The sequence below is a fragment of the Pan paniscus genome, chromosome 4 (assembly GCF_029289425.2).
Source record: "Pan paniscus chromosome 4, NHGRI_mPanPan1-v2.0_pri, whole genome shotgun sequence".
Classification (NCBI taxonomy): domain Eukaryota; kingdom Metazoa; phylum Chordata; class Mammalia; order Primates; family Hominidae; genus Pan; species Pan paniscus.
The window spans coordinates 45,295,333-45,310,467 of NC_073253.2; the positions used below are offsets into that span (position 1 = coordinate 45,295,333).

At 37.0% G+C, this 15,135-nt stretch overlaps 1 long non-coding RNA gene across 1 annotated transcript in view; it reads left to right on the plus strand.

The window, feature by feature from the left end:
- LOC103783941 (uncharacterized) overlaps positions 1-15,135 on the plus strand; it is a 413,541-nt gene that overhangs the window by 380,261 nt on the left and 18,145 nt on the right. Inside the window, exon 6 of the long non-coding RNA XR_004671529.3 lies at positions 9,657-9,689. This is a non-coding gene — a long non-coding RNA (uncharacterized LOC103783941). The remainder of the gene's footprint in view (positions 1-9,656; positions 9,690-15,135) is intronic.

Below are 15,135 nucleotides of genomic sequence, written 5' to 3' on the forward strand. Positions count from 1 at the left end.
GAGTTATTAGAAGCAACAGTAAGAAAATATTTTTTCCTGAACACATAGAAAAAGTTTCTCATTATGAGAGCAGGGCCTCTGAGCAGTGTCAGAATCACCTGGAGAGCTTATTAAAAACGGATTGCTGGGCCTTACCCCTAGAGATTCTGGTTTGGTGGGTCTAGGTGGACTCTATGAATTTGCATTTCTCTCACGTTCCCGTGTGCTGCAGATTGTGGTGGTTTTAAACTATGGCCACAAATTCTTCAATACTTCTTTGAGCTGTTCTATCCTTATGCCTCTGCTTCTCTACCCCTCCCATATTCAATTACCAATAAGGCCTGCAGATTTTATCCTGTAAATGTTTCTCATACCTACTGACTTCTTTGCACCACCATCATTGGCCAAATCCCTTCATCTCTCACCTGAACGGTTGTTAATTATGTCTATTTTCTTCCATGCCTCTAATACTGCCCCTGCCTTAAATCCATCTACCACTCTGCAGACAGTGTGATCACCTAATACTAAAATCAATAGCCTCATGCTCTTCTTTCCTATGAAATTTTCATTCATTATTTATTTATTTATTTATTTATTTTTTATTATACTTTAAGTTCTAGGGTACATGTGCACAACATGCAGGTTTGTTACATAGGTATACATGTGCCATGTTGGTGTGCTGCACCCATTAACTCATCATTTACATTAGGTATATCTCCTAATGCTATCCCTCCCACCTCTCCCCACCCCACAACAGGCCCTGGTGTGTGATGTTCCCCTTCCTGTGTCCAAGTGTTCTCATTGTTCAATTCCCACCTATGAGTGAGAACATGCAGTGTTTGGTTTTTAATACTTGTGATAGTTTGCTGAGAATGATGGTTTCCAGCTTCATCCATGTCCCTACAAAGGACATGAACTCATCATTTTTTATGGATGCATAGTATTCCATGGTGTATATGTGCCACATTTTCTTAATCCAGTCTATCATTGTTGGACATTTGGGTTGGTGCCAAGTCTGCTATTGTGAATAGTGCCACAATAAACATACAGGTGCATGTGTCTTTATAGCAGCATGATTTATATTCCTTTGGGTATATATCCAGTAATGGGATGGCTGGGTCAAATGGTATTTCTAGTTCTAGATCCCTGAGGAATCGCCACACTGTCTTCCACAATGGTTGAACTAGTTTACAGTCCCACCAACAGTGTAAAAGTGTTCCTATTTCTCCACATCCTCTCCAGCATCTGTTGTTTCCTGACTTTTTAATGGTCACCATTCTAACTGGTGTGAGATGATATCTCATTGTGGTTTTGATTTGCATTTCTCTGATGGCCAGTGATGATGAGCATGTTTTTCATGTGTCTGTTGGCTGCATAAATGTCTTCTTTTGAGAAGTGTCTGTTCATATCCTTTGCCCACTTTTTGATGGGGTTGTTTGTTTTTTTCTTGTAAATTTGTCTGAGTTCTTTGCAGATTCTGGATATTTGCCCTTTGTCAGATGAGTAGATTGGAAAAATTTTCTTCCATTCTGTAGGTTGCCTGTTCACTCTGATGGTAGTTTCTTTTGCTGTGCAGAAGCTCTTCAGTTTAATTAGATCCATTTGTCAATTTTGTCTTTTGTTGCCATTGCTTTTGGTGTTTTAGTCATGAAGTCCTTGCCCATGCCTATGTCCTGAATGGTATTGCCTAGGTTTTCTTCCAGGGTTTTTATGGTTTTAGTTCTAACATTTAAGTCTTTAATCCATCTTGAATTAATTTTTGTATAAAGTGTAAGGAAGGGATCCAGTTTCAGCTTTCTACATATGGCTAGCCAGTTTTCCCAGCACCATTTATTAAATAGGGAATCCTTTCCCCATTGCTTGTTTTTTTCAGGTTTGTCAAAGATCAGATAGTTGTAGATATGCAGCATTATTTCTGAGGGTTCTGTTCTGTTCCATCAGTCTATATCTCTGTTTTGGTACCAGTAGCCTGCTGTTTTGGTTACTGTAGCCTTGTAGTATAGTTTGAAGTCAGATAGCATGATGCCTCCAGCTTGTCTTTTTGCTTAGGATTGTCTTGGCAATGCATGCTCTTTTTTGGTTCCATATGAACTTTAAAGTAGTTTTTTCCAATTCTGTGAAGAAAGTCATTGGTAGCTTGATGGGGATGGCATGGAATCTATAAATTACCTTGGGCAGTATGGCCATTATCACAATATTGATTCTTCCTACCCATGAGCATGGAATGTTCTTCCATTTGTTTGTGTCCTCTTTTATTTCACTGAGCAGTTGTTTGTAGTTCTCCTTGAAGAGGTCCTTCACATCCCTTGTAAGTTGGATTCCTAGGTATTTTATTCTCTTTGAAGCAATTGTGAATGGGAATTCACTCATGATTTGGCTCTCTGTTTGTCTGTTATTGGTGTATAAGAATGCTTGTGATTTTTGCACATTGATTTTGTATCCTGAGACTTTTCTGAAGTTGCTTATCAGCTTAAGGAGATTTTGGGCTGAGACGATGGGGTTTTCTAGATATACAATCATGTCATCTGCAAAAAGGGACAATTTGACTTCCTCTTTTCCTAGTTTAATACCCTTTATTTCTTTCTCTTGCCTGATTGCCCTGGCCAGAACTTCCAACACTATGTTGAATAGGAGTGGTGAGAGAGGGCATCCCTGTCTTGTGCCAGTTTTCAAAGGGAATACTTTTAGTTTTTGCCCGTTCAGTATGATATTGGCTGTGGGTTTGTCATAAATAGTTCTTATTGTTTTGAGATACGTCCTATCAACACCTAATTTATTGAGAGTTTTTAGGATGAAGGGCTGTTGAATTTTGTCGGAGGCCTTTTCTGCATCTATTGAGATAATCATGTGGTTTTTGTTTTTGGTTCTGTGCAAATGGAAAACAAATAAAGGCAGGGGTTGCAATCCTAGTCTCTGATAAAACAGACTTTAAACCAACCAAGATTAAAGAGACAAAGAAGGCCATTACATAATGGTAAAGGGATCAATTCAACAAGAAGAGCTAACTATCCTAAATATATATGCACCCAATGCAGGAGCACCCAGATTCATAATGCAAGTCCTTAGAGACCTACAAAGAGACTTAGACTCCCAGACAATAATAATGGGAGACCTTAACACCCCACTGTCAACATTAGACAGATCAACAAGACAGAAAGTTAACAAGGATATCCAGGAATTGAATTCAGCTCTGCACCAAGCAGACCTAATGGACATCTACAGAAGTCTCCACCCCAAATCCACAGAATATACATTCTTCTCAGCACCACACTGCACCTATTCCAAAATCGACCACATAGTTGGAAGTAAAGCACTCCTCAGCAAATGTAAAAGAACAGAAATTATAACAAACTGTCTCTCAGACCACCGTGCAATCAAACTAGAACTCAGGATTAAGAAACTCACTCAAAACTGCTCAACTACATGGAAACTGAACAACCTGCTCCTGAATGACTACTGGGTACATAACGAAAGGAAGGCAGAAATAAAGATGTTCTTTGAAACCAACGAGAACAAAGACACAACATACCAGAATCTCTGGGACACATTTAAAGCAGTGTGTAGTGGTAAATTTATAGCACTAAATGCCCACAAGAGAAAGCAGGAAAGATCTAAAATTGACACCCTAACATCACAATTAAAAGAACTAGAGAAGCAAGAGCAAACACATTCAAAAGCTAGCAGAAGGCAAGAAGTAACCAAGATCAGAGCAGAACTGAAGGAGACAGAGTTACAAAACACCCTTCAAAAAATCAATGAATCCAGGAGCTGGTTTTTTGAAAAGATCAACAAAATTGATAGACCGCTAGCAAGACTAGTAAGGAAGAAAAGAGAGAAGAATCAAATAGACGCAATGAAAAATGATAAAGGGGATATCACCACCAATCCCACAGAAATACAAACTACCATCAGAGAATACTATAAATACCTCTACACAAATAAACTAGAAAATCTAGTAGAAATGGATAAATTCCTCGACACATACACCCTCCCAAGACTAAACCAGGAAGAAGTTGAATCTCTGAATAGACCAATAACAGGCTCTGAAATTGAGGCAATAATTAATAGCTTACCAACCAAAAAAAGTCGAGGACCAGATGGATTCACAACCGAATTCTACCAGAGGTACAAGGAAGAGTGGGTACAATTCCTTCTGAAACTATTCCAATCAATAGAAAAAGAGGGAATCCTCCCTAACTCATTTTATGAGGCCAGCATCATCCTGATACCAAAGCCTGGCAGAGAAACAACAAAAAAAGAGAATTTTAGACCAATATCCCTGATGAACATTGATGCAAAAATCCTCAGTAAAATACTGGCAAACTGAATCCAGCAGCACGTCAAAAAGCTTATCCACCATGATCAAGTGGGCTTCATTCATCTTTTAAAATCCACTTAAGAAATTACCTCCTCAAGAAAGCCTTCCTTGAACCCCCAGCTTGACTAGATGGCTTCCTTCTCTTCTACATATTCCCTGTGCATACTTTTAAATTAATTTCCCATTTATTGAAATTGTGTGCAGTGGTTTTTTTCCATTAAAATGTAAGTTCCTTTAGGCAGGAACCATAGCTTACTCAACTTCCTATCACAACCTCCTAAGATAGTAACATAATAGTTGCTTAATAAATGTCAGACTGCACTAAGCAGTAATGCTGGATTAGGCAATGAGGACATGTTGGGCATTCATTCATTCAACAAATATTTATTGGGCATTTTTATGGGAAGAATTGTGCACTTCCACCCACCCCCCCAATTCAATGTTTTGAAGTCCTAAATCCCAATGCTTCAGAATGTGTATTTGGAGATAAGGTCTTTAAAGAGGTAATGAAGTTAAAATGTGGCCATTACAGTGAGACCTAATCCAACATTGCTGGTGTCTTTATAAGAAGAGAAGATTAAGACACAAGCACAAGGAAAAATGCCATCTATAAGCCAAGGAAAGAGGTCCCAGAAGAAACCAACCCTACTGATACCTTGATCTCAGGCTTCTAGCCTCTTGAACTATGAGAAAATAAATTTCTGTTGTTTAAGTCCCCCATCTTTGGTACTTTTTATGGCAGCCCTAGCAAACTAATACCAGCACCTGTTGTGTATCAGGCGTTATTCTAGGTCATGGGGAGATTTAGATGAATCCTGTATATAAGGTTCCTGCCCACATGGAACTTGCAATCTGCTAAGTGTCTCTTATATGTGAATGACTATTTCATTAAACACAATAAACAGGCTCCCCCACGTCCCGCCATGGATGACACAACCAAACACCTGCTTTCAAGGAATTTGTAACATAATTGCAGAGATAATGCTTAACATGCATAGTAAAATGAAGAGACAATTCAAGACCAACTTTATTGAGGATAATTTGTCTTTAGGGATACTAAAATGAGGTGAGATTGTTTAGGACAAAGTATATGGGGACATGTCCTAAAAAGATTTCAAGGAGGTAGAACTTCAGAAAGGCAGGGCTTAAATCGAGAGGAACCGAACCTATTATCAGGGGAAAGAGCAGCATGAGCAAAGATATGGAGGAAGTTAGCCAGATACCTTCATGGGGTGGAGCGGAGACTGTGGCAAGATCATCTGTCAGAATGTTAAGAGTTAGTAGCAGTAATTGCCGCTATTCTTGCATATTTTCTGTAGCAAGCACTGTGTTAAATGCTTTATTTATAAACATTGCCTCCTTTTATCTTTAAAGCAAAGCTACAAGTAGTTATTGTTTTCAACATACAGGTCGAAGCCCAAGATTCAAAGCAGTAAAGCAATTATCTATGGCGATTACCATTTATTTGTTAAAAAAAATGAAAGAATAGATGATACCTACCCAATAATTGGTAAAAAAAAAAAAAATCTTTGGGTAGAGGAAATAATAAAATGAAAGCAATCAAAAACTTGATCTGGTGGCCATTTGTAGGATGATACAGATCAGTGGTTCTCAAACTTGGCTGCACATTAGAATTGCCTGGAGGGTTTTGAAAAGTCCTGATGCCCAGACTGTATGTACTCCAGTTCCCAAGAACTTTACTAAAAATCTCTACTACCTCAGATCTTTCCTATCTCCTCCTCTCCTATATACACACAGCCCTAATAGCAGTTCCCTCCACCTCTTCTATTTTCATTACAGTTATTTTTATTTGATTTTGCCTATTTCTCCATATCACACTCACTCTCTTAAAAATATGGTGCCCAATATGTACTTTCCTCTTGTAACAAATCTACTGAACACTGTTCATCTCTTCATTTGTGTTAACAGATTTAGAAGCAAGTCACTTTAAATTTTCTTTCAGTTTTTGAATATATGTGGAGAGCATCTCTCTGTCTCTCTCCAACCCCCATCCATCTAACTATGGTACTTGCAAGGACGGGCACCTCTGGTATTTATTGTAAATATGTAATCATCTCTTTTTAATTTACTGATGTCTCTGCATAGCTACTTGATCTCTTACATCTATTGTAAACTTCTATTTGTCTGTCTGAGTTTGCTTCTTCTAGCCACTGAGTTCCCCAAGGGTCAAGAGCCACACATGTTTTATTTACCCTGAATATCACCTAGTCGTACAAAACAACTTCACAGGTAGTAGTAAATATGTTTTCCAGAAAGATGTCAACAACTTCTTGTACCAGAAGAAAGGCTAAGGGCTTGCATTGCCTAGCTGAGCATATTAGATAGAGATTCAGAAGTTTTCAATTAAGATGGAAAACACAGCTGGCAGGGTGAGAGTTGTATTTTTTCTTTAGCCCACCAAGGCTAGGCATGGCCAGATGCTCTGTAACAGGGAGGGGCACAAGTGCTTTCCGAGCCTTTCCATCTGTCCTGCAGCACAATGATTCTGCCTGAGTGATTCATCTTACTCCATTTCTACTTTCCTACAAGGCAACACAATCAATCCTCTTAAACAGTGGTTCTCAGATCCATTACCCCAGGAGTTCATACAGACTGAAAATACAAATATTGTTAGGAAAAGTTTAGATGAATTAATGTAAGGCAGGTCTATTGACTTGTGTTTTGGAAGGGAAAGGGAGGTTTGGGATGTGTTATTCCAACTCCTGCATCTATCTCCCAGAGCAACCCTCTCTTAACAAATGACTGCTTGGCCCTGTTTTTGGAAATGTCCAACCGTATTTTTTACTTGTTTCAGGGGTACAGATATGCAGGATTGATTCTACATCCATCTGGTACAATTTCAGTCTAAGATGCTTGTGGGTCAGCAAATGACTCTGCTCTACATGTGGTTGCTGAATCCCTAAAAGAAATAGAGATTTCAGAAAATCATAGAGGTGTCTCTCGTTCTGATAGTCCTTAAGTTACTGGCCAAATATATAAAGAAGTGAATTTCAAATCAGAGTTCTACAAATGCCTAATAAACTGCTGACTGAGGAATCTGTGATTGGTTTTATCAATACCAACATGAAAACCACAGGAGAACCTGAGGGAACATTCTGAAGAAGATACCTAAGTTTATAGCTAAGATAGTCATCCGAAGGGATTCGATTCTTTCACTAAGAAGAATGGAAACACAGTTTGCCGTCAAATCCTTCCATACTGCCTTTCCAGTAAAGTGGAGAGGACGATTTATAATTTCTCTTAAGTGTTCATTTTAGGCCTTGTTGTTTTACTTTTCAAAAATGTTCCAGACATTGCAAATAACTTAGGAAGAGTGAAGGATGACAGATCAATTAGCTGGGAAATAAAAAATGAGAAGACTGGGGGACATTGGTACTGGAAAATTTCACTTACCTGGGCAGCTAGGATCCAGGGGAAGCTGACGTTGAAGAGAGGATAAATACAAAGTGTTTCCTGGTGCCTTTAATAATGTGGCAATAGAAAGAACAAGCTAAGGAAATTCAATCAAAGGCAGGTAATAGCAACTTCCCATTGCTTTAAAAAGTAGTAATAACCACAACACACTATGAGATAAAGCTCCAGGAGAAACAATAAACAAAACAGAAGAAATGCACCCTTGAGACTTGGGGTTCTAAATGGCAATAATCACTTGCCAAAGATTATTGTGTGACTATTAACCACAACTATTCCTTTGGCCATCCAGCAAGAGCTGAGGAGCATAAGGGCACCAGAGATTCATCCTGTGTGAAAGGTGAGGTTGCAACGCTCAAATGCTCATGAGGCCTGAGCCCCATCACTAAGCTGAAAAGCATTTATTTTCTTAAAACTGAATTATCGAATTTGGGAAGGGGCACAAGGGGCTGCCTTATTAGGAAAAAGGATTCATAATTCTGGATTTAGTTAAGTAGCGAACAGTTCTCAATATGCTCTGAAATTAGAAAAATGAAATGCTAATTTTGTAAGGAAATCAACTCAAAACCAGGAACAGCAAATGTCATTATGATGTTCAATTGAATACATTGGTCATGAATGCTGACATAATTGAACGGATGCAGATAGGCTGCAAAATTATACGTTTCTCTCTAAGTTTGCATGGCCTGGTTTATTATTTTATTTGAGTGAGTCATGGCAATGTATGGTCTTCACACATCCAAAGCCTTCCTGAAGCCAGGGTGTGCCCACTAGCAGGCAAGGCCTGTTGCAGCATTGAAATGAGTTACTAGCTTTTTTTGCTGCCAAATAGGGGATGATTTTTCCCTAGATGTAGAATAAGCAGTGATAAACTGCCCAGTCTGAGCTTTTTATTGTGAATAAAAAGTGAAAACTACTTAATCATGAGGCAACCCAGTATTTTAATAGAGGATCCAGGCAGTTTTTAAAAAATGACCCTATGGCATAATGGAGAACTTGATGCCATTGCTGGCAATTATGGTCCAGAGAGGGAAGTAGTGAATAGGCGGAAAGATGCTAAATGTAAAGGTTAGGGATGACAGTTATTTTTTGGATTATATTTCTCTTTTAGGCTGTTCCCTTTGGGATTTTTTTTTTCAAAGCTGGTGTTATCAATTTAAGCTTTAGCCCTGCCATCAAAATTTTATGAAAGACTCTAGCTCTGATAAAATTCTTATATTTATTCTCGTTTGTTCTACAGAGGAGTGGAGTGGATGGAGGGTAGAGAGGTTGCTTATAGTCAGATCCCGAGTTCGGCCAGATATCTACTCGAAACCCACTCAGATTGTACAAGTTCACATGAATGTCACTGATTCATTTTTAACAACTTTGTGTAGGTTGACATATACAATAACTGCATATATTTAAAAATACATAGTTTTGATACATTTTGATATATTCATATACCCGTGAGACGATCACCATAATCAAGACAGTGAACATAGCCATCACCCCTAAAAGTTTGAGTCCTTTTGTAATCCCTCCCTCTCTCCCCTCCTCACCCCACCCTCCATTCCCAGGCAACTACTGATCTGTCACTACAGATTAATTTGCATTTTCTAGAATTTTATAAAATGGAATTATATTTATTCCTTTTTGCCTGGTTTATTTCCCTCAGCATAATAGTTTTGAAATTCGCCTATGTTGTTGTATATATTAATAGTTCATTCCTGTCTATTACATTTAATGAATATACCAAAATATGTGTATCCCTTTTCATTGTAGGTAGTATTCCATTGTGTGACTATACCAAAATTTGTTGATTTATTCACCTGTTGATAGACATTTGGGTTGTTTCTATTTTTGGCAATTACAAATAAAGAGCCTAAGGACATTTATGTACAGGTCATTGTATAAACATATTTTCTTTTTTCTTTTTTTCTTGCAGGTAAATATCTGAGTGGAATGACTGGATCATATGGTAGGTATATGTTTAATTTTAAAATGATGATATGTTATATTTTTCTTTTCATTGAGTTCAGAATATGTTAATATTTCCCTTGAGACTTCTACATTGTGTGTGCACATATTCATATACTTTACATTGATACATAAAAATATACATATTTATGAGGTACATGTAATATTTTGATACATGCATATGATGTGTAATGATCAAATCAGGAATTAGGATATCTATCACTTCAGAGATATATCATTTCTTTGTGTTGCAGACATTTCAAATCTTCTAGCTATTTGGAAATATATAACACCTTGTTAACTATTGTTGCCTTACTATTCTGTTAAACACTGAAACTTATTTCTTCTGTCTAACTATATGTTTATACCTATTAACCAACTGTTCTTCATCTCCCCATCCCCCTCCCCAGCATCTGGTAACCATCATTTTACTCTATCTCCTTGAGATCAACTCCCACATATGAGTGAGAACATGCAATATTTGTTTTTCTGTGCTTGGCTTATTTCGGTTAACATAATGATCTCTGGTTCCATCCACATTGCTATAAATAACATGATTTCATTTTTTATGGCAGAATAGTATTCCATTGTGTAAATATATCACATTTTATTTATCCGTTTGTTGGTTGATAGGCACTTAGGTGGATTCTATGTCTTTGCTATTGTGAATAGTGCTGCAATACACATGGGGGTACAGGTATCCCTTTGATAATGCTGACTTCCTTTCCTTTGGATGAACATCCAGTAGTGGAATTGTTAAATCATATGGTAGTGCTTTTTCTTTAGTTTTTTTTTGGGGGGGGGGAATCACTATGCTATTTTCTATAGTGGCTGAACTAATTTACATTCTCACCAATAGTGTATAAGAATTTCCTTTTCTCCACATTCTTGCCAGCATCGTTATCGTTATTTCTTGTCTTTTTAATAACAACCATTCTAACTTGGGTAAGATGAAATCTAATCGTGGTTTTGATTTGCATTTCCCTGATGATTAGTGATGCTGAACACTCTTTTTTGTTTGTTTGTTTGTTTTTGAGACGGAGTCTCGCTCTGTCGCCCAGGCTGAAGTGCAGTGGCGCAATCTCGGCTCGCTGAAAGCTCCGCCTCCTAGGTTCACGCCATTCTCCTGCCTCAGCCTCTCGAGTAGCTGGGACTACAGGCGCCTGCCACCACGCCCGGCTAATTTTTTTCTATTTTTGAATAGAGACGGGGTTTCAACGTGTTAGCCAGGATGGTCTCGATCTCCTGACCTCGTGATCCTCCCTCCTTAGCCTCCCAAAATGTTGGGATTACAGGCATGAGCCACCGTGCCCGGCCTGAACATTCTTTTATATACCTGTTGGCCACTTGTATGTCATTTTTGAGAAATGTCTATTGATATCCTTTGACCATTAAAAATGGGATTATTTGTTTCGAACAGCCGTTGAGTTGTTTCAGTTCCTTGCATATTCTAGACATTAGTTCCTTGTCAACTGAATAATTTGCAAATATTTTCTCCAATTCAACAACTTGTCTCTTCACTCTGTTGATTGTTTCGTTTGCTGTGCAGAAGCTTTTTAGTTTAATATAGTCCCATTTGTCTATTTCTGTTTTGGTTACCTGTGCTTTTAAAGTCTTAGCCGTAAAATCTTTGCTTAGACCAATGTCTTGAAGCATTTACCCTATGTTTTCTTGTAGTAGTTTTATAGTTTTGGGTCTTATGTTTAAGTCTTTACTCCATTTTGAGCTGAATTTTGTATATGGTGAGAGAAAGGGGTCCAGTTTCATTCTCCTGCATATGGATACCTAATTTCCCCAGTACTATTTATTAAAGAGACCATCGTTTCCCCAATGTATATTCTTGGTAACTTTGTTGAAAATCGGTTTGCTGTAAAAGCATAAATTTAATTCTGGATTCTCTATTTTGTTCCACTGGTATATGTATCTTTTTATACCAATATTATGTTATTTTAGTTACTATAGTAACTTATTTTAAAGTCAGGGAGTGTGATGCCTCCAACTTTGTTCTTTTTGCTCAGGATTGCTTTGGCTTTTGGGGCTCTTTCTTGGTTCCATATATATTTTAGGATTATTTTTCTATTTCTGTAAAAAACTTACACTGGCATTTTGATAGGGATTGCATTAAATATGTAGATTCCTTTAGGGAGTATGGACATTTTAGCAATATTCTTCCCATTCATGATCATGGGAAGTCTTTCCATTGTTTGTTGTTTCAATTTATTTCATCAGTGTTTTGTAGTTTTTCTTGAGCGGCTTTTTACCTCATTGTTAAACTTATTCCTAGGTATTATTTGTTGGTAGTTATTGTAAATGGGATTACCTTCTTTATTTCTTTTTCAGCTAGCTCATTAATGACGTATAGAAATACTACTGATTTTGTATGTTGATTTTATATTCTGCAACTTTACTGAATTTATCAGATCTAAGAGCTTTTTGGTGGAGTCTTCAGTTTTTCTAGATGTAAGATCATGCCATCTGCAAAAAGGAACAGTTTGAGTTTCTTTTTTCCAATTTGAATGCTTTTTTATGTCTTTTTCTTGCCTGATTGCTCTGGCTAGGACTTCCAATACTATGTGAATAGGAGTGGTGAAAGTGGGCATCCTAGTCCTTGTTCCAGTTCTTAGAGGAAAGGCTTTCAGCTTTTCCCCATTCAGTATGATGTTAGCTATGGGTTTTTCTTTTCTTTTCTTTTTTTTTTTTTGAGACAGGGTCTCGCTGTGTCACCCAGGCTGGAGTGCGGTGGTGCAATCTTGGCTCACTGCAACCTCCACCTACAGGGTTCAAGCGATTCTCACACGTCAACCTCCTGAGTAGCTGGGATTACAGGCATGCGCCACCACCCCAGCTATTTTTTTATTTTTAGTAGAGACAGGGTTTCACCATGTTGGCTAGGCTGGGATTTTTCATATATGACCTTTATTATGTTAAAGTATGCTCCATCTATGCCTTATCATAGTTTTTATCATAAAGGGATGTTGAATCTTATCAAATGATTTTTCTGTACCAATTGAGATGATCATGTAGTTTTTGTCCTTCATTCTCTTGATGCGATCTGTTTTTATTGATTTGTATATGTTGACCTATCCTTGCATCCTTGAGGTAAATCCCACTTGATTATGGTATATTATACTTTTGATGTGCTATTGGATTTGGTTTGCTAGTATTTTGTTTAGGATTCTTTTCCTCTATGTTCATCAGGGTTATTTGCCTGTAGTTTTCTCTTTTTGTTGTATCCTTGCTTGTTTTTGATACCGGGGTAATGCTGGTCTCATAGAATGAGCTAGGGAGAATTCCCTCCTCTTCTATTGTTTGGAATAGTTTGAAGATAATTGGTTTTAGTTCTTTTTGGAAGTTTGGCAGAATTTGTCAGTGAAGCCATCTGGTGCTGGGCTTTTCTTTGTTGGAACACTTTTAATTTCGTTTCTCTTGGAGATCTTTTACTGAATAATTATTGTGTTCCTTTGATGGCGTCATGTTTCCTTGATTTTTCATGTTGGTCTGTTCAGGTTTTCTATTTCTTTCTGGTTCCATCTTGGTAGGTTGTATGTGTCTAGTAATTTATCTATTTCTTCTAGGGTTTCTAGTTTGTTGGTGTATGTAGTATGTAGTTGTTCAGATAGTCTCTGATGATCTTTTGTATTTCTATTTTTCATTTTGTTTATTTCAGTCTTCTCTTTTTCTTTGTTAGTCTAGTAGTGGTTTACTGATTTTGTTTATCTTTCAGAAAACCAACCATTCATTTTGTTGATTCTTTGTGTTTTTATTTTTTTAAGTCTCTATTTCATGTAGTTCTGCTCTGATCTTTCTTTCCTTCTGCTAATTTTGGGTTTTTTTTTTCTTGCTTTTCTAGTTCCTTAAGGGCATCGTTAGGTTATTTATTTGAAATCTTTCTACCTTTTTGGTGTAGGTGTTTATCGCTATAAAGTTCTCTTTTAGCACTGCTTTTGCTGTCTTCCATAGATTTTGGTTCGTTGTGCTTCTATTTTCATTTGTTTCAAGAAATTTTTTTTATTTCCTCACTACTTTCTTCATTGACCCAGTGGTTGGTCAGAGGTGTGTTTAGTTTCCATGTATTTGTACAATTTCTGAAGTTCCTCTTGTTATTGATTTCTAGTTTTATTTCATTGTGGTCTGAGAAAATACTTGATATGATTTCAAATTTTAAAAAAATTTTTGAGACTTGTTTTGTGGCCTAACGTATGGTCTACCCTGGAGAATGCTCTGTGTGCTAATGAGGAGAATATGTATTCTGTGGCAGTTAAACTATTCTGTAAATGTCTGCCAGGTCTTTTGGTCTAAGGTCCAATTTAAATCCAATGTTTCCTTGTTAATTCTGTCTAGATGATCTGTCTATTGCTGAGAGTAGGGTGTCAAAGTCCCCAGCTATTTTTGTATTGGGGTGAATCTCTCCCTATAAATCTAATAATACTTGCTCAATATACCTGGATGGTCCAGTATTGGGTACGTAGAATTGTTATGAGTTTAATCTGTTTACATTCAAGGTTATTGATATGTGAATGCTTATTCCTGTCATTTTATTGATTACTGGTTGTTTTGTATATCATTTGTTTCTTTTTTCCAATCTTCTTGTTTATTATTGCGTTTTGGTCATTTTCTATAGTGGTACCATTTGAATCTTTTCTTTTCCTTATTTGTGGTTTGCTCTACCATTGAGTGGGTTTTATACTTTTGTGTGTTTTCATGATAGTGGAATTTGTCCTTTTACTTCAAGGTGTAGGACTGTATTAAACATTTCTTGTAGGGTTGGTCTGTAGTGATGAATTCAGTTTTTGCTTGTCTGGGAAATACTTTATTTATTCTGAGTATAGTCTTCTTCCCTGGCAGCTTCTTTTTTTCTTTCAGCATTTTGAACATATATCATTCTCTTATGGCTTGTAAAGTTTCTGCTGAGAAAACCACTGTTATTCTAATGGGGTTCCTTATAAGTGACTAGACACTTTTATTTTGCTGTATTTAGAATTCTCACTTTGTCTTTGACTTTTGACAGTCTGATTATAATGTGCCATGGGGAAGATCTTTTTGAATTGCATCTATTTGAGGATCTCTGAGCTTCCCTGTATCTAGCTGTCTAAATCTCTTGCAAGACTATGTAACTTTTCAGCTACTATTTTGTTAAATCAGTTTTCTATCCATTTGGTTGTTCTCTTTGCCTTCTGGGACACCAAAAAATTGAATATGTGGTCACTTTATGGTGTCCCATATAAGACATAGGCTTTGTTCATTCTTTTTTATTCTTTATTTCTGTCTGACTGTATTATTTCAAAAGACCTATCTTTGAGTTCAGAAATTCTTTCTTCTGCTTTATCTAGTCTACTGTTGAAACTTTTGAATGCATTTTTATTTCATTAATGAGTTTTTCAGTTCTAGACTTTCTGTTTGGTTCTTTTTTATGATATCTAGCTCTTTGGTAAATTTCTCATTCATAT